The 21089-nt window shown below is 48.0% G+C and overlaps 22 non-coding genes across 22 annotated transcripts; all 22 read right to left on the bottom strand.

Annotated features, from left to right (window-relative positions):
- Window positions 1–7283: 7283 nt before the first annotated feature.
- Window positions 7284–7425, bottom strand: LOC128498181 (U4 spliceosomal RNA). The gene has a single exon (XR_008354433.1). It is a non-coding gene; the product is annotated as a U4 spliceosomal RNA (small nuclear RNA).
- A 491-nt stretch (window positions 7426–7916) lies between these two features.
- LOC128498374 (U4 spliceosomal RNA) lies at window positions 7917–8058 on the bottom strand. Its single transcript, XR_008354603.1, has one exon. It is a non-coding gene; the product is annotated as a U4 spliceosomal RNA (small nuclear RNA).
- A 491-nt stretch (window positions 8059–8549) lies between these two features.
- On the bottom strand, window positions 8550–8691 carry LOC128498449 (U4 spliceosomal RNA). Its single transcript, XR_008354675.1, has one exon. It is a non-coding gene; the product is annotated as a U4 spliceosomal RNA (small nuclear RNA).
- A 491-nt stretch (window positions 8692–9182) lies between these two features.
- Window positions 9183–9324, bottom strand: LOC128498381 (U4 spliceosomal RNA). The gene has a single exon (XR_008354610.1). It is a non-coding gene; the product is annotated as a U4 spliceosomal RNA (small nuclear RNA).
- A 491-nt stretch (window positions 9325–9815) lies between these two features.
- Window positions 9816–9957, bottom strand: LOC128498484 (U4 spliceosomal RNA). Its single transcript, XR_008354709.1, has one exon. It is a non-coding gene; the product is annotated as a U4 spliceosomal RNA (small nuclear RNA).
- A 491-nt stretch (window positions 9958–10448) lies between these two features.
- Window positions 10449–10590, bottom strand: LOC128498144 (U4 spliceosomal RNA). Its single transcript, XR_008354399.1, has one exon. It is a non-coding gene; the product is annotated as a U4 spliceosomal RNA (small nuclear RNA).
- A 491-nt stretch (window positions 10591–11081) lies between these two features.
- LOC128498463 (U4 spliceosomal RNA) lies at window positions 11082–11223 on the bottom strand. Its single transcript, XR_008354689.1, has one exon. It is a non-coding gene; the product is annotated as a U4 spliceosomal RNA (small nuclear RNA).
- Window positions 11224–11714: 491 nt separating this feature from the next.
- LOC128498180 (U4 spliceosomal RNA) lies at window positions 11715–11856 on the bottom strand. The gene has a single exon (XR_008354432.1). It is a non-coding gene; the product is annotated as a U4 spliceosomal RNA (small nuclear RNA).
- Window positions 11857–12347: 491 nt separating this feature from the next.
- LOC128498368 (U4 spliceosomal RNA) lies at window positions 12348–12489 on the bottom strand. Its single transcript, XR_008354598.1, has one exon. It is a non-coding gene; the product is annotated as a U4 spliceosomal RNA (small nuclear RNA).
- A 491-nt stretch (window positions 12490–12980) lies between these two features.
- Window positions 12981–13122, bottom strand: LOC128498401 (U4 spliceosomal RNA). The gene has a single exon (XR_008354630.1). It is a non-coding gene; the product is annotated as a U4 spliceosomal RNA (small nuclear RNA).
- A 491-nt stretch (window positions 13123–13613) lies between these two features.
- Window positions 13614–13754, bottom strand: LOC128498518 (U4 spliceosomal RNA). The gene has a single exon (XR_008354740.1). It is a non-coding gene; the product is annotated as a U4 spliceosomal RNA (small nuclear RNA).
- Window positions 13755–14245: 491 nt separating this feature from the next.
- Window positions 14246–14387, bottom strand: LOC128498179 (U4 spliceosomal RNA). The gene has a single exon (XR_008354431.1). It is a non-coding gene; the product is annotated as a U4 spliceosomal RNA (small nuclear RNA).
- A 491-nt stretch (window positions 14388–14878) lies between these two features.
- On the bottom strand, window positions 14879–15020 carry LOC128498178 (U4 spliceosomal RNA). Its single transcript, XR_008354430.1, has one exon. It is a non-coding gene; the product is annotated as a U4 spliceosomal RNA (small nuclear RNA).
- Window positions 15021–15511: 491 nt separating this feature from the next.
- LOC128498371 (U4 spliceosomal RNA) lies at window positions 15512–15653 on the bottom strand. The gene has a single exon (XR_008354601.1). It is a non-coding gene; the product is annotated as a U4 spliceosomal RNA (small nuclear RNA).
- A 491-nt stretch (window positions 15654–16144) lies between these two features.
- LOC128498448 (U4 spliceosomal RNA) lies at window positions 16145–16286 on the bottom strand. The gene has a single exon (XR_008354674.1). It is a non-coding gene; the product is annotated as a U4 spliceosomal RNA (small nuclear RNA).
- Window positions 16287–16777: 491 nt separating this feature from the next.
- LOC128498177 (U4 spliceosomal RNA) lies at window positions 16778–16919 on the bottom strand. The gene has a single exon (XR_008354429.1). It is a non-coding gene; the product is annotated as a U4 spliceosomal RNA (small nuclear RNA).
- Window positions 16920–17411: 492 nt separating this feature from the next.
- LOC128498482 (U4 spliceosomal RNA) lies at window positions 17412–17553 on the bottom strand. Its single transcript, XR_008354708.1, has one exon. It is a non-coding gene; the product is annotated as a U4 spliceosomal RNA (small nuclear RNA).
- Window positions 17554–18044: 491 nt separating this feature from the next.
- LOC128498143 (U4 spliceosomal RNA) lies at window positions 18045–18186 on the bottom strand. Its single transcript, XR_008354398.1, has one exon. It is a non-coding gene; the product is annotated as a U4 spliceosomal RNA (small nuclear RNA).
- Window positions 18187–18677: 491 nt separating this feature from the next.
- On the bottom strand, window positions 18678–18820 carry LOC128498508 (U4 spliceosomal RNA). Its single transcript, XR_008354732.1, has one exon. It is a non-coding gene; the product is annotated as a U4 spliceosomal RNA (small nuclear RNA).
- Window positions 18821–19311: 491 nt separating this feature from the next.
- LOC128498176 (U4 spliceosomal RNA) lies at window positions 19312–19453 on the bottom strand. The gene has a single exon (XR_008354428.1). It is a non-coding gene; the product is annotated as a U4 spliceosomal RNA (small nuclear RNA).
- Window positions 19454–19944: 491 nt separating this feature from the next.
- On the bottom strand, window positions 19945–20086 carry LOC128498366 (U4 spliceosomal RNA). Its single transcript, XR_008354597.1, has one exon. It is a non-coding gene; the product is annotated as a U4 spliceosomal RNA (small nuclear RNA).
- Window positions 20087–20577: 491 nt separating this feature from the next.
- On the bottom strand, window positions 20578–20719 carry LOC128498400 (U4 spliceosomal RNA). Its single transcript, XR_008354629.1, has one exon. It is a non-coding gene; the product is annotated as a U4 spliceosomal RNA (small nuclear RNA).
- Window positions 20720–21089: the final 370 nt, after the last annotated feature.

Raw genomic sequence — 21089 nt, 5'->3', positions numbered from 1 at the left:
GAGTCATGGGAGAGACATCGCCTGTAAGGTTCAGGGTATAGCGACAGGACTTCCAAATAGAGAGAGAAGCCAACATCGATGACGGAGGAGAAGCAGCAGATAGAACCGAGGCGTCCGTCCAGAGCAGGAGGTGTAGTTGTTGGTGCGGTGCAAACGCACGTTCGATGTCCACCCACGGGAGCGTGCCCTCCGAGAGGGACCAGGACTCCAATTGAGCAATTCTTGCTGCCAAATAATAAAGGTACAGATTCGGAGCAGCGAGGCCCCCTTTGCCTTTGGGTAAATACAACGTGTGCCTATTGATCCTGGCTCTTTTAGAATTCCAGAGAAAACGAAACAGAAATGACTGAAATGCGTCTAAATCAGGTCGGCGAATCGGGGTAGGCAAAGCTCTGAACAAATAAAGAAGTTTAGGCAAAATGTTCATCTTGAGTGCATGGATGCGCCCAAGCCATGAGATGGAGTAGTTGGACCAGCTCGTGATTTCTGAGCGAAGCGTGGACAATAGCGGAGCATAATTAGCTTGGTACATTGTTTTGTGTGATTTAGTAATATGTATACCCAGGTAAGTGAGAGACGTAGACTTCCAGGTAAACTTAAAAGCAGCGGAAAGTGAATTGACCACCGATGTTCCCAGGGTGATGTTCAGGGCCTCACATTTAGAGTCATTAATTTTATATCCCGAGATATTAGAGAAAGCCTGGAGAGTGGAATACAAGTTGGGGAGAGATATGAGAGGATCCGACACGGTAAGTAAGATATCGTCCGCGAACAGACTGAGTTTATATTGGCGTCCAAGGATCTCCACTCCCCGCACATCTGGATTAGACCGTATAGCGATCGCCAGCGGTTCCAGGCATAAGGCGAACAGAAGAGGTGAGAGCGGGCATCCCTGCCTGGTGCCGTTGAATACTTGGAAGGGCAAGGATTCATGACCCATAAGAGCAATTGTCGCCTTTGGAGACTCATATAATGCACGAACGCCCCTGAGGAAACGACCGTCGAAGCCAAACGACTGCAGGACCTCCCACATATAGTGCCAGTCTATGCGGTCGAACGCCTTTTCGGCGTCCAACGCGAGAAGCATGAGCGGTTGATCCGTAGAAATCGCAATGTCAATCAGATCTAATGTTCGCCTGATGTTGTCTGGGGCTTCCCGGTGGGGTATGAATCCCACCTGGTCCGGATGAATTAATGCCGAAATGATGGAACTCAGACGCGTCGCCAAAAGTTTCGCATAAAGTTTAGTATCTGCATTGATAAGGGATATGGGCCGATAACTCCCACAGCTGGCTGGATCCTTCCCCTCTTTATGGATAACTATAATCCTAGCTGTAAGCATTTCCTGCGGGATCGGGTGCCCATCCAAAAAGCAGTTAAAAAGGGCAAGCAATTTGGGGCTCAATATCGAAGATAATTTTTTATAGTACAAGCTCGGGAGGCCATCCGGACCAGGAGCCTTAGAGGATTTGACGGAGGAGAGTGCGCGTTTGAGGTCGTCTTCCGAAAAGGGGCTATTCAAAAAATCCATGTGATCCGTGGATAACCGTGGAAGTGACAGGGAGTTCAGGAAGTCCGAAATATGTTCATTCCCAGCTTTATTAATGGGAGCCTTGTTGCCATCATAAAGCGCCCTGTAATAAGCAGCAAATTGTTCCGCGATGTCAACGGGATTCACCCAAGCTTGTTTGTGGCTGTCTACTATTTTCGAAATGGTTTGAGATTTCCTCCTAGAGCGTAGGCGCCTCGCCAACATCGCGCTTGGCTTGTTGGCATGCTCAAAAAATTTTTGTTTCGTAAAGTTGAGGGAGGAGAGAACCGCTTTACTTAAGAGTAAATTCAACTCACCCCGTGTCCGGACAATCTCCCGAAGGGTCGAGTCACAGAGGGAATTCTTATGGAGAGTCTCGAGTTGAGCAAGCTTGTCGGTAAGCAACTTCACCTCCATACGGTGCACTCGATTTCGTCGCGCTGCAATTTTAAGAAAAGTCCCCCGGATAAAAGCCTTATGGGCCGACCAGATTAGGGCCGGATCCATGTCAGGAGTCTCGTTGAAACGAAAATATTCCTCAAGATCTCTGCAAACGACCTCCAGCACCGAGGGATCGGTCAGCAAGAATTCATCCAGCCGCCATGTGGGACGAGAGGGAGGGGTGTCCGGTAGCACTATCGAGCATTCCACCGCGCCGTGATCCGACCAAATGATGGGGTGAATTGCAGAAGACATGTCAGACGAAATCATATTTTGGCTCAAAAAAATAAAGTCAATGCGCGAATAGGAATTATGGGGGTGAGAATAAAAAGAAAAATCAAGCATTTTAGGATGAAGTAGTCTCCAGATGTCCACCAAAGCCGATGTCCGTATAAAATCTTTAAGGTGTTTCGTATTCGGCGACGCATTCGATGTTGTGTGTGGTCCTCTCCTGTCAAGGAACGGGTCCCAAATAGAGTTGAAGTCGCCGCCGACGATAACACGGTGGGAGCGAAACGGCAACAAAATATCTGATAAACGGTTGTAGAAAGAGACATCACTAGAGGAGGGAGCATATACGTTCAAGATTACTGTGGGTTGGTTGTGTAAAGTTCCTATCAATAATAGATAACGACCCCATTTGTCCGGGCGGGCCTCCGTGAGCTGGAATCCGAGAGACGTTCGCAGGAAAATACTAACTCCATTCTTTTTCTGTCTCGGGTGCGGAGCATGGAAGTGCATCCCGAAGGATCTGTGCCAGTAAGACGGTATATAGGATTTGCGCAGATGCGTTTCTTGAAGCATGACAATATCACAATGGTGACGTTGATAGTAGCGTAAAGCCATATTCCGTTTATGTGGGGTGTTGAGACCCCTAACGTTGTGGGAAATGATCTTAATCCGCGCAGACATCACGTCAGGAGGGACAGCGCTGGAAAGCAGGCGTCAATCACAGCGAATGCGGCATCATCAGTAGAAACTTGCGACATCTCCCATGAAAAGTGGTAAGGAAAGGAGGAGGACAGGGTCAAGGGAAAGAAAGACAGAAAAGAAAGAGTAGAGAACAAAAAACAGAATGCAAAAAAAAACAGAGTCATATATAACTCTTGGCTATCACTTGACAGCGGTACGCCGTCCACTCTCGAGCCGAGGTCGGGCACGGCGACCGTCAAGTAATAGAATGACCGCAAGGGTCAATAGGGGGTATCAACCGTCCACGGAACTCGACGGCCTCCCCCCAGCCCCATGATGAGGTAAAACTTCACCCTAGTAATAACCAGAGGCTTCCCACAGCGGATAAACGTATTGCCAGACTGTGATACCGGGGTTCAAACAAACAGACCTCCACACTGAAAGGTCCCCATATATATATATCGCGGCATAACTAGCAAAACAAAAACAAAATAAAGCAACATGAGGGAACACTGAACAGAGTTCAAACGAAAACTTATCTGTCCGGTGAGGCAGACATCGGCAACCGCAAGGTGAGTCTCGTAAAGCGTCCGGTCCTGAGTCGCCACCTAAGTATACGAGCGTGGGCCTGATAGCAACCCGGTGTAGGCGGCGCCGGTGCCCTCAGGGCACGATGTCTCCAGCCGCAGTGGCAGTGTTGGACGAGTCGCGTGTGGAGTGAGGTGCAGGGGTCACGGACCAGGTGTCTGTGGCTGCAGGGGATGCTTCCTGACGGCGTCTCTTGCGGCCCAGGAGTAAAGGCGGCAAATCCAGTTCTCGCAGTAGCGTGTCAGCGTCCTCCATGGTTTTAATGGCGATGCTCCTACCGTCGTTAGTGGCCTGTAGGGCAAAGGGGAACCGCCATCTATAGGAAATAGCACAGGCTCTGAGGTGATCGGTAAGCGGTTTAAAGTCTCTGCGGCGCTGTAGGGTCTTGGGAGAGAGGTCCGAGAAAAACTGGATTTCCACATTGCCAATGGTAGGTGGTTTCGACCTGGCCTCCTTCATTAACGCATCCTTGATGGGAAAGTCCCGAAACTTAACAATGATATCCCTCGGTCTTTCTCGGCTAGAGGGCTTGGAGCGCAGGGCCCGATGAGCGCGTTCTACCACAATCTGTTCCGGAGGGGTGTCGGGAAGAAGTTGCCGAAACAGGTCTGCCAGCACCTCCGCGACGACCAGGTAAGCCTCCGGCACCCCGCGGATGCGAATATTATCACGTCTGGACCTGTTCTCAAGGTCCTCCTGATCATCATGTAGTGATTGCAGTGTTTGTCGCAATGTGGCGATGTCAGACTGCAACGTGCGCTGTACCTGTTGCATCGAAGACTGTGTATTTTCAAGTGTGTCTGTTCGGTGTCCGATCTCCGCGATGTCCCGTCGCAGGTCCTGCAGCTCTCCTCGAAGTTGGGCAATGATATCCTGCTTAACCGAGAGAACTAAGTTCTTAAGGTCCGCAATATCTTGCTTGGAGCAGGCTGCCTCAGCGGCCATGTCGTCTAGTAGGCCCAGTGGCGCAGATGATGGTAGCGCGGGAAGCACCGCAGGAGAGGGCTTCCTCTGAAAAATGTCTGGTACCGAAGTCTTCTTTGAAGATTTCCGAGTGCCCCCGGGCATACTGCAGCGGTGGGACGAATTTTGGAGAAGGTGAGAGTGGGTGAAGACGCTTAAACAGCAGCTTATTGAGGGCTGGGAGGGAGAGCAGAGGAACTACACGACCATCTTGTCCCGCGGCCAGCCACGCCCCCTTGAAACATAATCTTTTTACCTTTCGTCTCAACATATTGATTAACCTGTTGTCTTGCTTCTCTCAACTCATTCGTAACATCCATACCAAGTACCCTCAACTTCCGTAAATACTCCAATCGTGTCTGCCACATAACCAACTCCCTCCTTTCCTTCTTTGCCCTAGCTCGCCCCATATTCACAAAAAATAACCTCACTTGCACTTTAACATATTCCCACCATCGACCCACCGACATAAACCACCTTTTCCTCCTACGCAAACCTAAATAAAACCTTTCAAAACTTTTAACCACCCACTCATCATCCATCAATCCCACATTCAACTTCCACTGTCTCCGCCCCATCATAATTTCTTCTGCAAATTCCACCTTACATAACAAACAAGCATGATCCGTAAAAGGCAATCTTACCCCACTCAATTCTACCCCATTCATACATTTTGAAAAGAAAATAAAATCGATCCTTGAGCACACCCTCCCATCCTCACTGAAAAAGGAAAAAAACCTTTCAGACGACTTACACAATCTAACCGAATCAATTAAACAAAAATCCTCCACCATTTGTCCCAATTCCCTACTAGATCCATCTAACTGTGCTCCCTTCCTACCCCCCACCCTATCCTCCGTCTTGAGTACGCAATTGAAATCACCTACCAAAAAGACCATCTCCCTCCCTGGCAACCATAACTTGACATGTTGGAATAAGGTCACCCTCTCCTTCCTCTCCACTGGTGCATAAACATTAATTAACTTAAAACCTACACCCCCATACCTGAAGAAAACCACCACCACCCTTCCCTTTTCCACCTCCACCACCCTGACTACTTGAAAGTCAAAACTTCGGAATAGTACTGCCACCCCACAATTCCGTCTAACCCCGAATGAAAAGACCGAAGGACCCAAGGTCCAAGGCTGGCTCTGCAATGGTTCCGATAGATTACACTCTTGCAGACAAAAGATATCCGCCTTTTGAACCTCCAACGCCTTGAAAACTACCACACGCCTTGCAGCTCCCTGAATGCTTCTAACATTGAGGGATGCAATACAAAGAGACCTCATATTTAATACTCATCAGCACTCTTCATACTACACCCCTCATGTCCCAGATCGGAACTTTTTAGTCAACGTCTCCTCCACCACCTCTGAAAAACTCTTCGCGGAGTCTGCCACTCTACGACTAAAGCCACCTTCAGGCTCCTCAGAACAAACAGAAAGTGGAGAACAACTTCCGTCGCCTTCCGAAAATACATCCATCCGGGGGGAATCAGGTGAAGACACACTTTCGCACTCCCGAACTCTTTTTTCGGTACTGCAGCCCTCTCCTGCATCCATCATCGCGGCCTCTACAAACCTACCTCCCGCCTGCCCGGGTTCCTGCTCTATCCGGCCAATATCTGGCAACTCCGCGGCACCAAGTGGAGGATCCTGGATTACCTCCAACAGTGTCACTTCCTGTTGGGGCGTGGTATCCATCCCAGGATCCACAACGGCACTTTGTACCACACTCATAGCCACCTTAACAACCGCTTCCTCCGACACCACAGCAACCACAGGCTGATCTTCCGGCGGCGGTTTGACAGCCGCTCCGGACGCAAGAGAAAATTGCTCCACCAATTTATCCACGTGCGCCGACCGCTCCGCCTCTATCCTCCTCTCTTCCTCCTCCTGCCTTTCAGCAGCCTTCTTGCGCTGCTCTCTAAGCACGGGGCATGACCATGCCCCATGTCCCACATCACCACAAATATCACATTTTCTGGGATTAGGACATTCAAAGGCTATATGCCCCTTCTGCTTGCAGTTGCGGCAGAACTTCTGATCTTCGACGCAGTGCTCCCCAGTGTGCCCAAACTTAAAACACTTGCGACAAAATTCAGGACAATTGGGGTAAAAAAGGTACCCCTGATTCCCCCCGATAGAAAAGTTCTGCGGAGGATGTATCATCCCTCCGTATCCCTTTTCATCTGGCTTTAGAGTTACCCAAAACCTCCTCCTACCGTTATACACTCCGAAAGGGTTCCTCACATATTCAGGTTCTCCTACCTTCGACGCATAACGGCTGAGAAAAGCCCCGATAGCATCATCCGGAACAAAAGGGTTGTACATATGTACAGTTATACACACCTTCCGAACTGCCATCGAAGGACGAAATACAATACCACGAAGTAATGGGTGCTCCGCTTGGGTCAGACTCCGCTCCATCAGATGTCGCGCTCCCCAGATAGACTTGAAAGTGACGTCAAAAAAACCGCGGTATCCAAAATCCTGAAGGCAAAAGATCTCCCCACGAGGCATCTGTAGAAGACCTTCCACGATTTGCATCTGCACCTCCTCCAGCGAAATCCTCCTCCGACGTTCTTCATCCTCGATGCAGATCCGTACCGTATTGGGAAAGTTCGGTACCGCCATCTCCACGATCGCAACTCGTTCCTAATGTCAGCTCTGTCGGGGCCCCCAATAGCAGCACCCGGCTTAAGACCCCATTTAAGGGGCCGATGCCGGGAGGCCGAGGGCCGAACTCCGCTAACACTAGGACCTCCTGACCAGACCGCCTGTACAAAGTACCCTTGGTCTTAGCCAAAAGGCCGAGAAGCGATATTATTAAACAGACACACCAGTCTCACAAGAGACCGTCAAAAATTGCCAGTGCTGACTATTTTTCAAGTCATCACGGCGGGGTATTGGGAAAAGTTTTCAATTAGCAATAATCACGCCTCGGTTAAAACCTCATGGGCTACGATACTGCCACTGCGCAAAGCTGGGGACTAGGCAGCTATGGTATATAAAGGACGTCCACCAAGATCTCGTTAACGTTTTGGCTAGGTATGGGCGGTCATTAGGCCAGGGCAGAGCATTGTGGGAGCGGTCATGCAAATTTCACTGGCGAGTGACCAATGGTTTCTCCGGAAAAGGCCTGGAAGCTCAGATCTTTCAGGCAAAATGCAAACGAGGGCCCACCTTCACGTTCCGAGACAAAATGCACTTGTTTACCTCATGGGGCTCAAAGGCTTTCCCTACTGTCAAGGGTTTGAAGAATCAAGATCTCTTTGATGAGATTACTAGAGCTGACCCCATATGCCTGTTAAGACGATAAGAATCACACTCTTGGGTTAGGATATAACACGGAGATATGAGAGATGGGTTTGGACTAGAACAACTTGATGTGCTGCAACAGGTAGGTCCGCAGTATGGAACGAGTTGTGGGTGCCGTGATTTAAGCCGTATCTTCTATTATTAAACAGACACACCAGTCTCACAAGAGACCGTCAAAAATTGCCAGTGCTGACTATTTTTCAAATCATCACGGCGGGGTATTGGGAAAAGTTTTCAATTAGCAATAATCACGCCTCGGTTAAAACCTCATGGGCTACGATACTGCCACTGCGCAAAGCTAAGGACTAGGCAGCTTTGGTATATAAAGGACGTCCACCAAGATCTCGTTAACGTTTTGGCTAGGTATGGGCGGTCATTAGGCCAGGGCAGAGCATTGTGGGAGCGGTCATGCAAATTTCACTGGCGAGTGACCAATGGTTTCTCCGGAAAAGGCCTGGAAGCTCAGATCTTTCAGGCAAAATGCAAACGAGGGCCCACCTTCACGTTCCGAGACAAAATGCACTTGTTTACCTCATGGGGCTCAAAGGCTTTCCCTACTGTCAAGGGTTTGAAGAATCAAGATCTCTTTGATGAGATTACTAGAGCTGACCCCATATGCCTGTTAAGACGATAAGAGTCACACTCTTGGGTTAGGATATAACACGGAGATATGAGAGATGGGTTTGGACTAGGACAACTTGATGTGCTGCAACAGGTAGGTCCGCAGTATGGAACGAATTGTGGGTGCCGTGCTTTAAGCCGTATCTTCTATTATTAAACAGACACACCAGTCTCACAAGAGACCGTCAAAAATTGCCAGTGCTGACTATTTTTCAAGTCATCACGGCGGGGTATTGGGAAAAGTTTTCAATTAGCAATAATCACGCCTCGGTTAAAACCTCATGGGCTACGATACTGCCGCTGCGCAAACCTGGGGACTAGGCAGCTTTGGTATATAAAGGACGTCCACCAAGATCTCGTTAACGTTTTGGCTAGGTATGGGCGGTCATTAGGCCAGGGCAGAGCATTGTGGGAGCGGTCATGCAAATTTCACTGGCGAGTGACCAATGGTTTCTCCGGAAAAGGCCTGGAAGCTCAGATCTTTCAGGCAAAATGCAAACGAGGGCCCACCTTCACGTTCCGAGACAAAATGCACTTGTTTACCTCATGGGGCTCAAAGGCTTTCCCTACTGTCAAGGGTTTGAAGAATCAAGATCTCTTTGATGAGATTACTAGAGCTGACCCCATATGCCTGTTAAGACGATAAGAGTCACACTCTTGGGTTAGGATATAACACGGAGATATGAAAGATGGGTTTGGACTAGGACAACTTGATGTGCTGCAACAGGTAGGTCCGCAGTAAGGAATGAGTTGCGGGTGCCGTGCTTTAAGCCGTATCTTCTATTATTAAACAGACACACCAGTCTCACAAGAGACCGTCAAAAATTGCCAGTGCTGACTATTTTTCAAGTCATCACGGCGGGGTATTGGGAAAAGTTTTCAATTAGCAATAATCACGCCTCGGTTAAAACCTCATGGGCTACAATACTGCCACTGCGCAAAGCTGGAGACTAGGCAGCTTAGGTATGTAAAGGACGTCCACCAAGATCTCGTTAACGTTTTGGCTAGGTACGGGCGGTTATTAGGCCAGGGCAGAGCATTGTGGGAGCGGTCATGCAAATTTCACTGGCGAGTGACCAATGGTTTCTCCGGGAAAGGCCTGGAAGCTCAGATCTTTCAGGCAAAATGCAAACGAGGGCCCACCTTCACGTTCCGAGACAAAATGCACTTGTTTACCTCATGGGGCCCAAAGGCTTTCCCTACTGTCAAGGGTTTGAAGAATCAAGATCTCTTTGATGAGATTACTAGAGCTGACCCCATATGCCTGTTAAGACGATAAGAGTCACACTCTTGGGTTAGGATATAACACGGAGATATGAAAGACGGGTTTGGACTAGGACAACTTGATGTGCTGCGACAGGTAGGTCCGCAGTATGGAACGAGTTGTGGGTGCCATGCTTTAAGCCGTATCTTCTATTATTAAACAGACACACCAGTCTCACAAGAGACCGTCAAAAACTGCCAGTGCTGACTATTTTTCAAGCCATCACGGCGGGGTATTGGGAAAAGTTTTCAATTAGCAATAATCACGCCTCGGTTAAAACCTCATGGGCTACGATACTGCCACTGCGCAAAGCTGGGGACTAGGCAGCTTTGGTATATAAAGGACGTCCACCAAGATCTCGTTAACGTTTTGGCTAGGTATGGGCGGTCATTAGGCCAGGGCAGAGCATTGTGGGAGCGGTCATGCAAATTTCACTGGCGAGTGACCAATGGTTTCTCCGGAAAAGGCCTGGAAGCTCAGATCTTTCAGGCAAAATGCAAACGAGGGCCCACCTTCACTTTCCGAGACAAAATGCACTTGTTTATCTCATGGGGCTCAAAGGCTTTCCCTACTGTCAAGGGTTTGAAGAATCAAGATCTCTTTGATGAGATTACTAGAGCTGACCCCATATGCCTGTTAAGACGATAAGAGTCACACTCTTGGGTTAGGATATAACACGGAGATATGAAAGATGGGTTTGGACTAGGACAACTTGATGTGCTTCAACAGGTAGGTCCGCAGTAAGGAATGAGTTGTGGGTGCCGTGCTTTAATCCGTATCTTCTATTATTAAACAGACACACCAGTCTCACAAGAGACCGTCAAAAATTGCCAGTGCTGACTATTTTTCAAGTCATCACGGCGGGGTATTGGGAAAAGTTTTCAATTAGCAATAATCACGCCTCGGTTAAAACCTCATGGGCTACGATATTGCCACTGCGCAAAGCTGGGGACTAGGCAGCTATGGTATATAAAGGACGTCCACCAAGATCTCGTTAACGTTTTGGCTAGGTATGGGCGGTCATTAGGCCAGGGCAGAGCATTGTGTGAGCGGTCATGCAAATTTCACTGGCGAGTGACCAATGGTTTCTCCGGAAAAGGCCTGGAAGCTCAGATCTTTCAGGCAAAATGCAAACGAGGGCCCACCTTCACGTTCCGAGACAAAATGCACTTGTTTACCTCATGGGGCTCAAAGGCTTTCCCTACTGTCAAGGGTTTGAAGAATCAAGATCTCTTTGATGAGATTACTCGAGCTGACCCCATATGCCTGTTAAGACGATAAGAGTCACACTCTTGGGTTAGGATATAACACGGAGATATGAGAGATGGGTTTGGACTAGGACAACTTGATGTGCTGCAACAGGTAGGTCCGCAGTATGGAACGGGTTGTGGGTGCCGTGATTTAAGCCGTATCTTCTATTATTAAACAGACACACCAGTCTCACAAGAGACCGTCAAAAATTGCCAGTGCTGACTATTTTTCAAGTCATCACGGGGGGGAATTGGGAAAAGTTTTCAATCAGCAATAATCACGCCTCGGTTAAAACCTCATGGGCTACGATACTGCCACTGCGCAAAGCTGAGGACTAGGCAGCGTTGGTATATAAAGGATGTCCACCAAGATCTCGTTAACGTTTTGGCTAGGTATGGGCGGTCATTAGGCCAGGGCAGAGCATTGTGGGAGCGGTCATGCAAATTTCACTGGCGAGTGACCAATGGTTTCTCCGGAAAAGGCCTGGAAGCTCTGATCTTTCAGGCAAAATGCAAACGAGGGCCCACCTTCACGTTCCGAGACAAAATGCACTTGTTTACCTCATGGGGCTCAAAGGCTTTCCCTACTGTCAAGGGTTTGAAGAATCAAGATCTCTTTGATGAGATTACTAGAGCTGACCCCATATGCCTGTTAAGACGATAAGAGTCACACTCTTGGGTTAGGATATAACACGGAGATATGAAAGATGGGTTTGGACTAGGACAACTTGATGTGCTGCAACAGGTAGGTCCGCAGTAAGGAATGAGTTGCGGGTGCCGTGCTTTAAGCCGTATCTTCTATTATTAAACAGACACACCAGTCTCACAAGAGACCGTCAAAAATTGCCAGTGCTGACTATTTTTCAAGTCATCACGGCGGGGTATTGGGAAAAGTTTTCAATTAGCAATAATCACGCCTCGGTTAAAACCTCATGGGCTACGATACTGCCACTGCGCAAAGCTGGGGACCAGGCAGCTTAGGTATATAAAGGACGTCCACCAAGATCTCGTTAACGTTTTGGCTAGGTATGGGCGGTCATTAGGCCAGGGCAGAGCATTGTGGGAGCGGTCATGCAAATTTCACTGGCGAGTGACCAATGGTTTCTCCGGAAAAGGCCTGGAAGCTCAGATCTTTCAGGCAAAATGCAAACGAGGGCCCACCTTCACGTTCCGAGACAAAATGCACTTGTTTACCTCATGGGGCTCAAAGGCTTTCCCTACTGTCAAGGGTTTGAAGAATCAAGATCTCTTTGATGAGATTACTAGAGCTGACCCCATATGCCTGTTAAGACGATAAGAGTCACACTCTTGGGTTAGGATATAACACGGAGATATGAATGATGGGTTTGGACTAGGACAACTTGATGTGCTGCAACAGGTAGGTCCGCAGTATGGAATGAGTTGCGGGTGACGTGCTTTAAGCCGTATCTTCTATTATTAAACAGACACACCAGTCTCACAAGAGACCGTCAAAAATTGCCAGTGCTGACTATTTTTCAAGTCATCACGGCGGGGTATTGGGAAAAGTTTTCAATTAGCAATAATCACACCTCGGTTAAAACCTCATGGGCTACGATACTGCCACTGCGCAAAGCTGGGGACTAGGCAGCTTTGGTATATAAAGGACGTCCACCAAGATCTCGTTAACGTTTTGGCTAGGTATGGGCGGTCATTAGGCCAGGGCAGCGCATTGTGGGAGCGGTCATGCAAATTTCACTGGCGAGTGACCAATGGTTTCTCCGGAAAAGGCCTGGAAGCTCAGATCTTTCAGGCAAAACGCAAACGAGGGCCCACCTTCACGTTCCGAGACAAAATGCACTTGTTTACCTCATGGGGCTCAAAGGCTTTCCCTACTGTCAAGGGTTTGAAGAATCAAGATCTCTTTGATGAGATTACTAGAGCTGACCCCATATGCCTGTTAAGACGATAAGAGTCACACTCTTGGGTTAGGATATAACACGGAGATATGAGAGATGGGTTTGGACTAGGACAACTTGATGTGCTGCGACAGGTAGGTCCGCAGTATGGAATGAGTTGTGGGTGCCGTGCTTTAAGCCGTATCTTCTATTATTAAACAGACACACCAGTCTCACAAGAGACCGTCAAAAATTGCCGGTGCTGACTATTTTTCAAGTCATCACGGCGGGGTATTGGGAAAAGTTTTCAATTAGCAATAATCACGCCTCGGTTAAAACCTCATGGGCTACGACACTGCCACTGCGCAAAGCTGGGGACTAGGCAGCTTTGGTATATAAAGGACGTCCACCAAGATCTCGTTAACGTTTTGGCTAGGTATGGGCGGTCATTAGGCCAGGGCAGAGCATTGTGGGAGCGGTCATGCAAATTTCACTGGCGAGTGACCAATGGTTTCTCCGGAAAAGGCCTGGAAGCTCAGATCTTTCAGGCAAAACGCAAACGAGGGCCCACCTTCACGTTCCGAGACAAAATGCACTTGTTTACCTCATGGGGCTCAAAGGCTTTCCCTACTGTCAAGGTTTTGAAGAATCAAGATCTCTTTGATGAGATTACTAGAGCTGACCCCATATGCCTGTTAAGACGATAAGAGTCACACTCTTGGGTTAGGATATAACACGGAGATATGAGAGATGGGTTTGGACTAAGACAACTTGATGTGCTGCAACAGGTAGGTCCGCAGTATGGAATGAGTTGTGGGTGCCGTGCTTTAAGCAGTGTCTTCTGTTATTAAACAGACACATCAGTCTCACAAGAGACCGTAAAAATTGCCAATGCTGACTATTTTTCAAGACATCACGGCGGGGTATTGGAAAAAGTTTTCAATTAGCAATAATCACGCCTCGGTTAAAACCTCATGGGCAACGATACTGCCACTGCGCAAAGCTGGGGACTAGGCAGCTTTGGTATATAAAGGATGTCCACCAAGATCTCGTTAACGTTTTGGCTAGGTATGGGCGGTCATTAGGCCAGGGCAGCGCATTGTGGGAGCGGTCATGCAAATTTCACTGGCGAGTGACCAATGGTTTCTCCGGAAAAGGCCTGGAAGCTCAGATCTTTCAGGCAAAATGCAAACGAGGGCCCACCTTCACGTTCCGAGACAAAATGCACTTGTTTACCTCATGGGGCTCAAAGGCTTTCCCTACTGTCAAGGGTTTGAAGAATCAAGATCTCTTTGATGAGATTACTAGAGCTGACCCCATATGCCTGTTAAGACGATAAGAGTCACACTCTTGGGTTAGGATATAACACGGAGATATGAAAGATGGGTTTGGACTAGGACAACTTGATGTGCTGCAACAGATAGGTCCGCAGTAAGGAATGAGTTGCGGGTGCCGTGCTTTAAGCCGTATCTTCTATTATTAAACAGACACACCAGTCTCACAAGAGACCGTCAAAAATTGCCAGTGCTGACTATTTTTCAAGTCATCACGGCGGGGTATTGGGAAAAGTTTTCAATTAGCAATAATCACGCCTCGGTTAAAACCTCATGGGCTACGATACTGCCACTGCGCAAAGCTGGAGACTAGGCAGCTTAGGTATGTAAAGGACGTCCACCAAGATCTCGTTAACGTTTTGGCTAGGTACGGGCGGTTATTAGGCCAGGGCAGAGCATTGTGGGAGCGGTCATGCAAATTTCACTGGCGAGTGACCAATGGTTTCTCCGGGAAAGGCCTGAAAGCTCAGATCTTTCAGGCAAAATGCAAACGAGGGCCCACCTTCACGTTCCGAGACAAAATGCACTTGTTTACCTCATGGGGCTCAAAGGCTTTCCCTACTGTCAAGGGTTTGAAGAATCAAGATCTCTTTGATGAGATTACTAGAGCTGACCCCATATGCCTGTTAAGACGATAAGAGTCACACTCTTGGGTTAGGATATAACACGGAGATATGAAAGACGGGTTTGGACTAGGACAACTTGATGTCCTTCAACAGGTAGGTCCGCAGTAAGGAATGAGTTGTGGGTGCCGTGCTTTAAGCCGTATCTTCTATTATTAAACAGACACACCAGTCTCACAAGAGACCGTCAAAAATTGCCAGTGCTGACTATTTTTCAAGTCATCACGGCGGGGTATTGGGAAAAGTTTTCAATTAGCAATAATCACGCCTCGGTTAAAACCTCATGGGCTACGATACTGCCACTGCGCAAAGCTGGGGACTAGGCAGCTATGGTATATAAAGGACGTCCACCAAGATCTCGTTAACGTTTTGGCTAGGTATGGGCGGTCATTAGGCCAGGGCAGAGCATTGTGGGAGCGGTCATGCAAATTTCACTGGCGAGTGACCAATGGTTTCTCCGGAAAAGGCCTGGAAGCTCAGATCTTTCAGGCAAAATGCAAACGAGGGCCCACCTTCACGTTCCGAGACAAAATGCACTTGTTTACCTCATGGGGCTCAAAGGCTTTCCCTACTGTCAAGGGTTTGAAGAATCAAGATCTCTTTGATGAGATTACTAGAGCTGACCCCATATGCCTGTTAAGACGATAAGAATCACACTCTTGGGTTAGGATATAACACGGAGATATGAGAGATGGGTTTGGACTAGAACAACTTGATGTGCTGCAACAGGTAGGTCCGCAGTATGGAACGAGTTGTGGGTGCCGTGATTTAAGCCGTATCTTCTATTATTAAACAGACACACCAGTCTCACAAGAGACCGTCAAAAATTGCCAGTGCTGACTATTTTTCAAATCATCACGGCGGGGTATTGGGAAAAGTTTTCAATTAGCAATAATCACGCCTCGGTTAAAACCTCATGGGCTACGATACTGCCACTGCGCAAAGCTAAGGACTAGGCAGCTTTGGTATATAAAGGACGTCCACCAAGATCTCGTTAACGTTTTGGCTAGGTATGGGCGGTCATTAGGCCAGGGCAGAGCATTGTGGGAGCGGTCATGCAAATTTCACTGGCGAGTGACCAATGGTTTCTCCGGAAAAGGCCTGGAAGCTCAGATCTTTCAGGCAAAATGCAAACGAGGGCCCACCTTCACGTTCCGAGACAAAATGCACTTGTTTACCTCATGGGGCTCAAAGGCTTTCCCTACTGTCAAGGGTTTGAAGAATCAAGATCTCTTTGATGAGATTACTAGAGCTGACCCCATATGCCTGTTAAGACGATAAGAGTCACACTCTTGGGTTAGGATATAACACGGAGATATGAGAGATGGGTTTGGACTAGGACAACTTGATGTGCTGCAACAGGTAGGTCCGCAGTATGGAACGAATTGTGGGTGCCGTGCTTTAAGCCGTATCTTCTATTATTAAACAGACACACCAGTCTCACAAGAGACCGTCAAAAATTGCCAGTGCTGACTATTTTTCAAGTCATCACGGCGGGGTATTGGGAAAAGTTTTCAATTAGCAATAATCACGCCTCGGTTAAAACCTCATGGGCTACGATACTGCCGCTGCGCAAACCTGGGGACTAGGCAGCTTTGGTATATAAAGGACGTCCACCAAGATCTCGTTAACGTTTTGGCTAGGTATGGGCGGTCATTAGGCCAGGGCAGAGCATTGTGGGAGCGGTCATGCAAATTTCACTGGCGAGTGACCAATGGTTTCTCCGGAAAAGGCCTGGAAGCTCAGATCTTTCAGGCAAAATGCAAACGAGGGCCCACCTTCACGTTCCGAGACAAAATGCACTTGTTTACCTCATGGGGCTCAAAGGCTTTCCCTACTGTCAAGGGTTTGAAGAATCAAGATCTCTTTGATGAGATTACTAGAGCTGACCCCATATGCCTGTTAAGACGATAAGAGTCACACTCTTGGGTTAGGATATAACACGGAGATATGAAAGATGGGTTTGGACTAGGACAACTTGATGTGCTGCAACAGGTAGGTCCGCAGTAAGGAATGAGTTGCGGGTGCCGTGCTTTAAGCCGTATCTTCTATTATTAAACAGACACACCAGTCTCACAAGAGACCGTCAAAAATTGCCAGTGCTGACTATTTTTCAAGTCATCACGGCGGGGTATTGGGAAAAGTTTTCAATTAGCAATAATCACGCCTCGGTTAAAACCTCATGGGCTACGATACTGCCACTGCGCAAAGCTGGAGACTAGGCAGCTTAGGTATGTAAAGGACGTCCACCAAGATCTCGTTAACGTTTTGGCTAGGTACGGGCGGTTATTAGGCCAGGGCAGAGCATTGTGGGAGCGTGTCATGCAAATTTCACTGGCGAGTGACCAATGGTTTCTCCGGGAAAGGCCTGGAAGCTCAGATCTTTCAGGCAAAATGCAAACGAGGGCCCACCTTCACGTTCCGAGACAAAATGCACTTGTTTACCTCATGGGGCCCAAAGGCTTTCCCTACTGTCAAGGGTTTGAAGAATCAAGATCTCTTTGATGAGATTACTAGAGCTGACCCCATATGCCTGTTAAGACGATAAGAGTCACACTCTTGGGTTAGGATATAACACGGAGATATGAAAGACGGGTTTGGACTAGGACAACTTGATGTGCTGCGACAGGTAGGTCCGCAGTATGGAACGAGTTGTGGGTGCCATGCTTTAAGCCGTATCTTCTATTATTAAACAGACACACCAGTCTCACAAGAGACCGTCAAAAACTGCCAGTGCTGACTATTTTTCAAGCCATCACGGCGGGGTATTGGGAAAAGTTTTCAATTAGCAATAATCACGCCTCGGTTAAAACCTCATGGGCTACGATACTGCCACTGCGCAAAGCTGGGGACTAGGCAGCTTTGGTATATAAAGGACGTCCACCAAGATCTCGTTAACGTTTTGGCTAGGTATGGGCGGTCATTAGGCCAGGGCAGAGCATTGTGGGAGCGGTCATGCAAATTTCACTGGCGAGTGACCAATGGTTTCTCCGGAAAAGGCCTGGAAGCTCAGATCTTTCAGGCAAAATGCAAACGAGGGCCCACCTTCACTTTCCGAGACAAAATGCACTTGTTTATCTCATGGGGCTCAAAGGCTTTCCCTACTGTCAAGGGTTTGAAGAATCAAGATCTCTTTGATGAGATTACTAGAGCTGACCCCATATGCCTGTTAAGACGATAAGAGTCACACTCTTGGGTTAGGATATAACACGGAGATATGAAAGATGGGTTTGGACTAGGACAACTTGATGTGCTTCAACAGGTAGGTCCGCAGTAAGGAATGAGTTGTGGGTGCCGTGCTTTAAGCCGTATCTTCTATTATTAAACAGACACACCAGTCTCACAAGAGACCGTCAAAAATTGCCAGTGCTGACTATTTTTCAAGTCATCACGGCGGGGTATTGGGAAAAGTTTTCAATTAGCAATAATCACGCCTCGGTTAAAACCTCATGGGCTACGATATTGCCACTGCGCAAAGCTGGGGACTAGGCAGCTATGGTATATAAAGGACGTCCACCAAGATCTCGTTAACGTTTTGGCTAGGTATGGGCGGTCATTAGGCCAGGGCAGAGCATTGTGTGAGCGGTCATGCAAATTTCACTGGCGAGTGACCAATGGTTTCTCCGGAAAAGGCCTGGAAGCTCAGATCTTTCAGGCAAAATGCAAACGAGGGCCCACCTTCACGTTCCGAGACAAAATGCACTTGTTTACCTCATGGGGCTCAAAGGCTTTCCCTACTGTCAAGGGTTTGAAGAATCAAGATCTCTTTGATGAGATTACTCGAGCTGACCCCATATGCCTGTTAAGACGATAAGAGTCACACTCTTGGGTTAGGATATAACACGGAGATATGAGAGATGGGTTTGGACTAGGACAACTTGATGTGCTGCAACAGGTAGGTCCGCAGTATGGAACGGGTTGTGGGTGCCGTGATTTAAGCCGTATCTTCTATTATTAAACAGACACACCAGTCTCACAAGAGACCGTCAAAAATTGCCAGTACTGACTATTTTTCAAGTCATCACGGGGGGGGAATTGGGAAAAGTTTTCAATCAGCAATAATCACGCCTCGGTTAAAACCTCATGGGCTACGATACTGCCACTGCGCAAAGCTGAGGACTAGGCAGCGTTGGTATATAAAGGATGTCCACCAAGATCTCGTTAACGTTTTGGCTAGGTATGGGCGGTCATTAGGCCAGGGCAGAGCATTGTGGGAGCGGTCATGCAAATTTCACTGGCGAGTGACCAATGGTTTCTCCGGAAAAGGCCTGGAAGCTCTGATCTTTCAGGCAAAATGCAAACGAGGGCCCACCTTCACGTTCCGAGACAAAATGCACTTGTTTACCTCATGGGGCTCAAAGGCTTTCCCTACTGTCAAGGGTTTGAAGAATCAAGATCTCTTTGATGAGATTACTAGAGCTGACCCCATATGCCTGTTAAGACGATAAGAGTCACACTCTTGGGTTAGGATATAACACGGAGATATGAAAGATGGGTTTGGACTAGGACAACTTGATGTGCTGCAACAGGTAGGTCCGCAGTAAGGAATGAGTTGCGGGTGCCGTGCTTTAAGCCGTATCTTCTATTATTAAACAGACACACCAGTCTCACAAGAGACCGTCAAAAATTGCCAGTGCTGACTATTTTTCAAGTCATCACGGCGGGGTATTGGGAAAAGTTTTCAATTAGCAATAATCACGCCTCGGTTAAAACCTCATGGGCTACGATACTGCCACTGCGCAAAGCTGGGGACCAGGCAGCTTAGGTATATAAAGGACGTCCACCAAGATCTCGTTAACGTTTTGGCTAGGTATGGGCGGTCATTAGGCCAGGGCAGAGCATTGTGGGAGCGGTCATGCAAATTTCACTGGCGAGTGACCAATGGTTTCTCCGGAAAAGGCCTGGAAGCTCAGATCTTTCAGGCAAAATGCAAACGAGGGCCCACCTTCACGTTCCGAGACAAAATGCACTTGTTTACCTCATGGGGCTCAAAGGCTTTCCCTACTGTCAAGGGTTTGAAGAATCAAGATCTCTTTGATGAGATTACTAGAGCTGACCCCATATGCCTGTTAAGACGATAAGAGTCACACTCTTGGGTTAGGATATAACACGGAGATATGAATGATGGGTTTGGACTAGGACAACTTGATGTGCTGCAACAGGTAGGTCCGCAGTATGGAATGAGTTGCGGGTGACGTGCTTTAAGCCGTATCTTCTATTATTAAACAGACACACCAGTCTCACAAGAGACCGTCAAAAATTGCCAGTGCTGACTATTTTTCAAGTCATCACGGCGGGGTATTGGGAAAAGTTTTCAATTAGCAATAATCACACCTCGGTTAAAACCTCATGGGCTACGATACTGCCACTGCGCAAAGCTGGGGACTAGGCAGCTTTGGTATATAAAGGACGTCCACCAAGATCTCGTTAACGTTTTGGCTAGGTATGGGCGGTCATTAGGCCAGGGCAGCGCATTGTGGGAGCGGTCATGCAAATTTCACTGGCGAGTGACCAATGGTTTCTCCGGAAAAGGCCTGGAAGCTCAGATCTTTCAGGCAAAACGCAAACGAGGGCCCACCTTCACGTTCCGAGACAAAATGCACTTGTTTACCTCATGGGGCTCAAAGGCTTTCCCTACTGTCAAGGGTTTGAAGAATCAAGATCTCTTTGATGAGATTACTAGAGCTGACCCCATATGCCTGTTAAGACGATAAGAGTCACACTCTTGGGTTAGGATGTAACACGGAGATATGAGAGATGGGTTTGGACTAGGACAACTTGATGTGCTGCGACAGGTAGGTCCGCAGTATGGAATGAGTTGTGGGTGCCGTGCTTTAAGCCGTATCTTCTATTATTAAACAGACACACCAGTCTCACAAGAGACCGTCAAAAATTGCCGGTGCTGACTATTTTTCAAGTCATCACGGCGGGGTATTGGGAAAAGTTTTCAATTAGCAATAATCACGCCTCGGTTAAAACCTCATGGGCTACGACACTGCCACTGCGCAAAGCTGGGGACTAGGCAGCTTTGGTATATAAAGGACGTCCACCAAGATCTCGTTAACGTTTTGGCTAGGTATGGGCGGTCATTAGGCCAGGGCAGAGCATTGTGGGAGCGGTCATGCAAATTTCACTGGCGAGTGACCAATGGTTTCTCCGGAAAAGGCCTGGAAGCTCAGATCTTTCAGGCAAAACGCAAACGAGGGCCCACCTTCACGTTCCGAGACAAAATGCACTTGTTTACCTCATGGGGCTCAAAGGCTTTCCCTACTGTCAAGGTTTTGAAGAATCAAGATCTCTTTGATGAGATTACTAGAGCTGACCCCATATGCCTGTTAAGACGATAAGAGTCACACTCTTGGGTTAGGATATAACACGGAGAT

The sequence above is a fragment of the Spea bombifrons genome, chromosome 5, assembly GCF_027358695.1.
Source record: "Spea bombifrons isolate aSpeBom1 chromosome 5, aSpeBom1.2.pri, whole genome shotgun sequence".
Lineage (NCBI taxonomy): Eukaryota > Metazoa > Chordata > Amphibia > Anura > Pelobatidae > Spea > Spea bombifrons.
The sequence above is the reverse complement of the archived record's forward strand: the minus strand, read 5'-3'. Positions and strand labels throughout refer to the sequence as shown.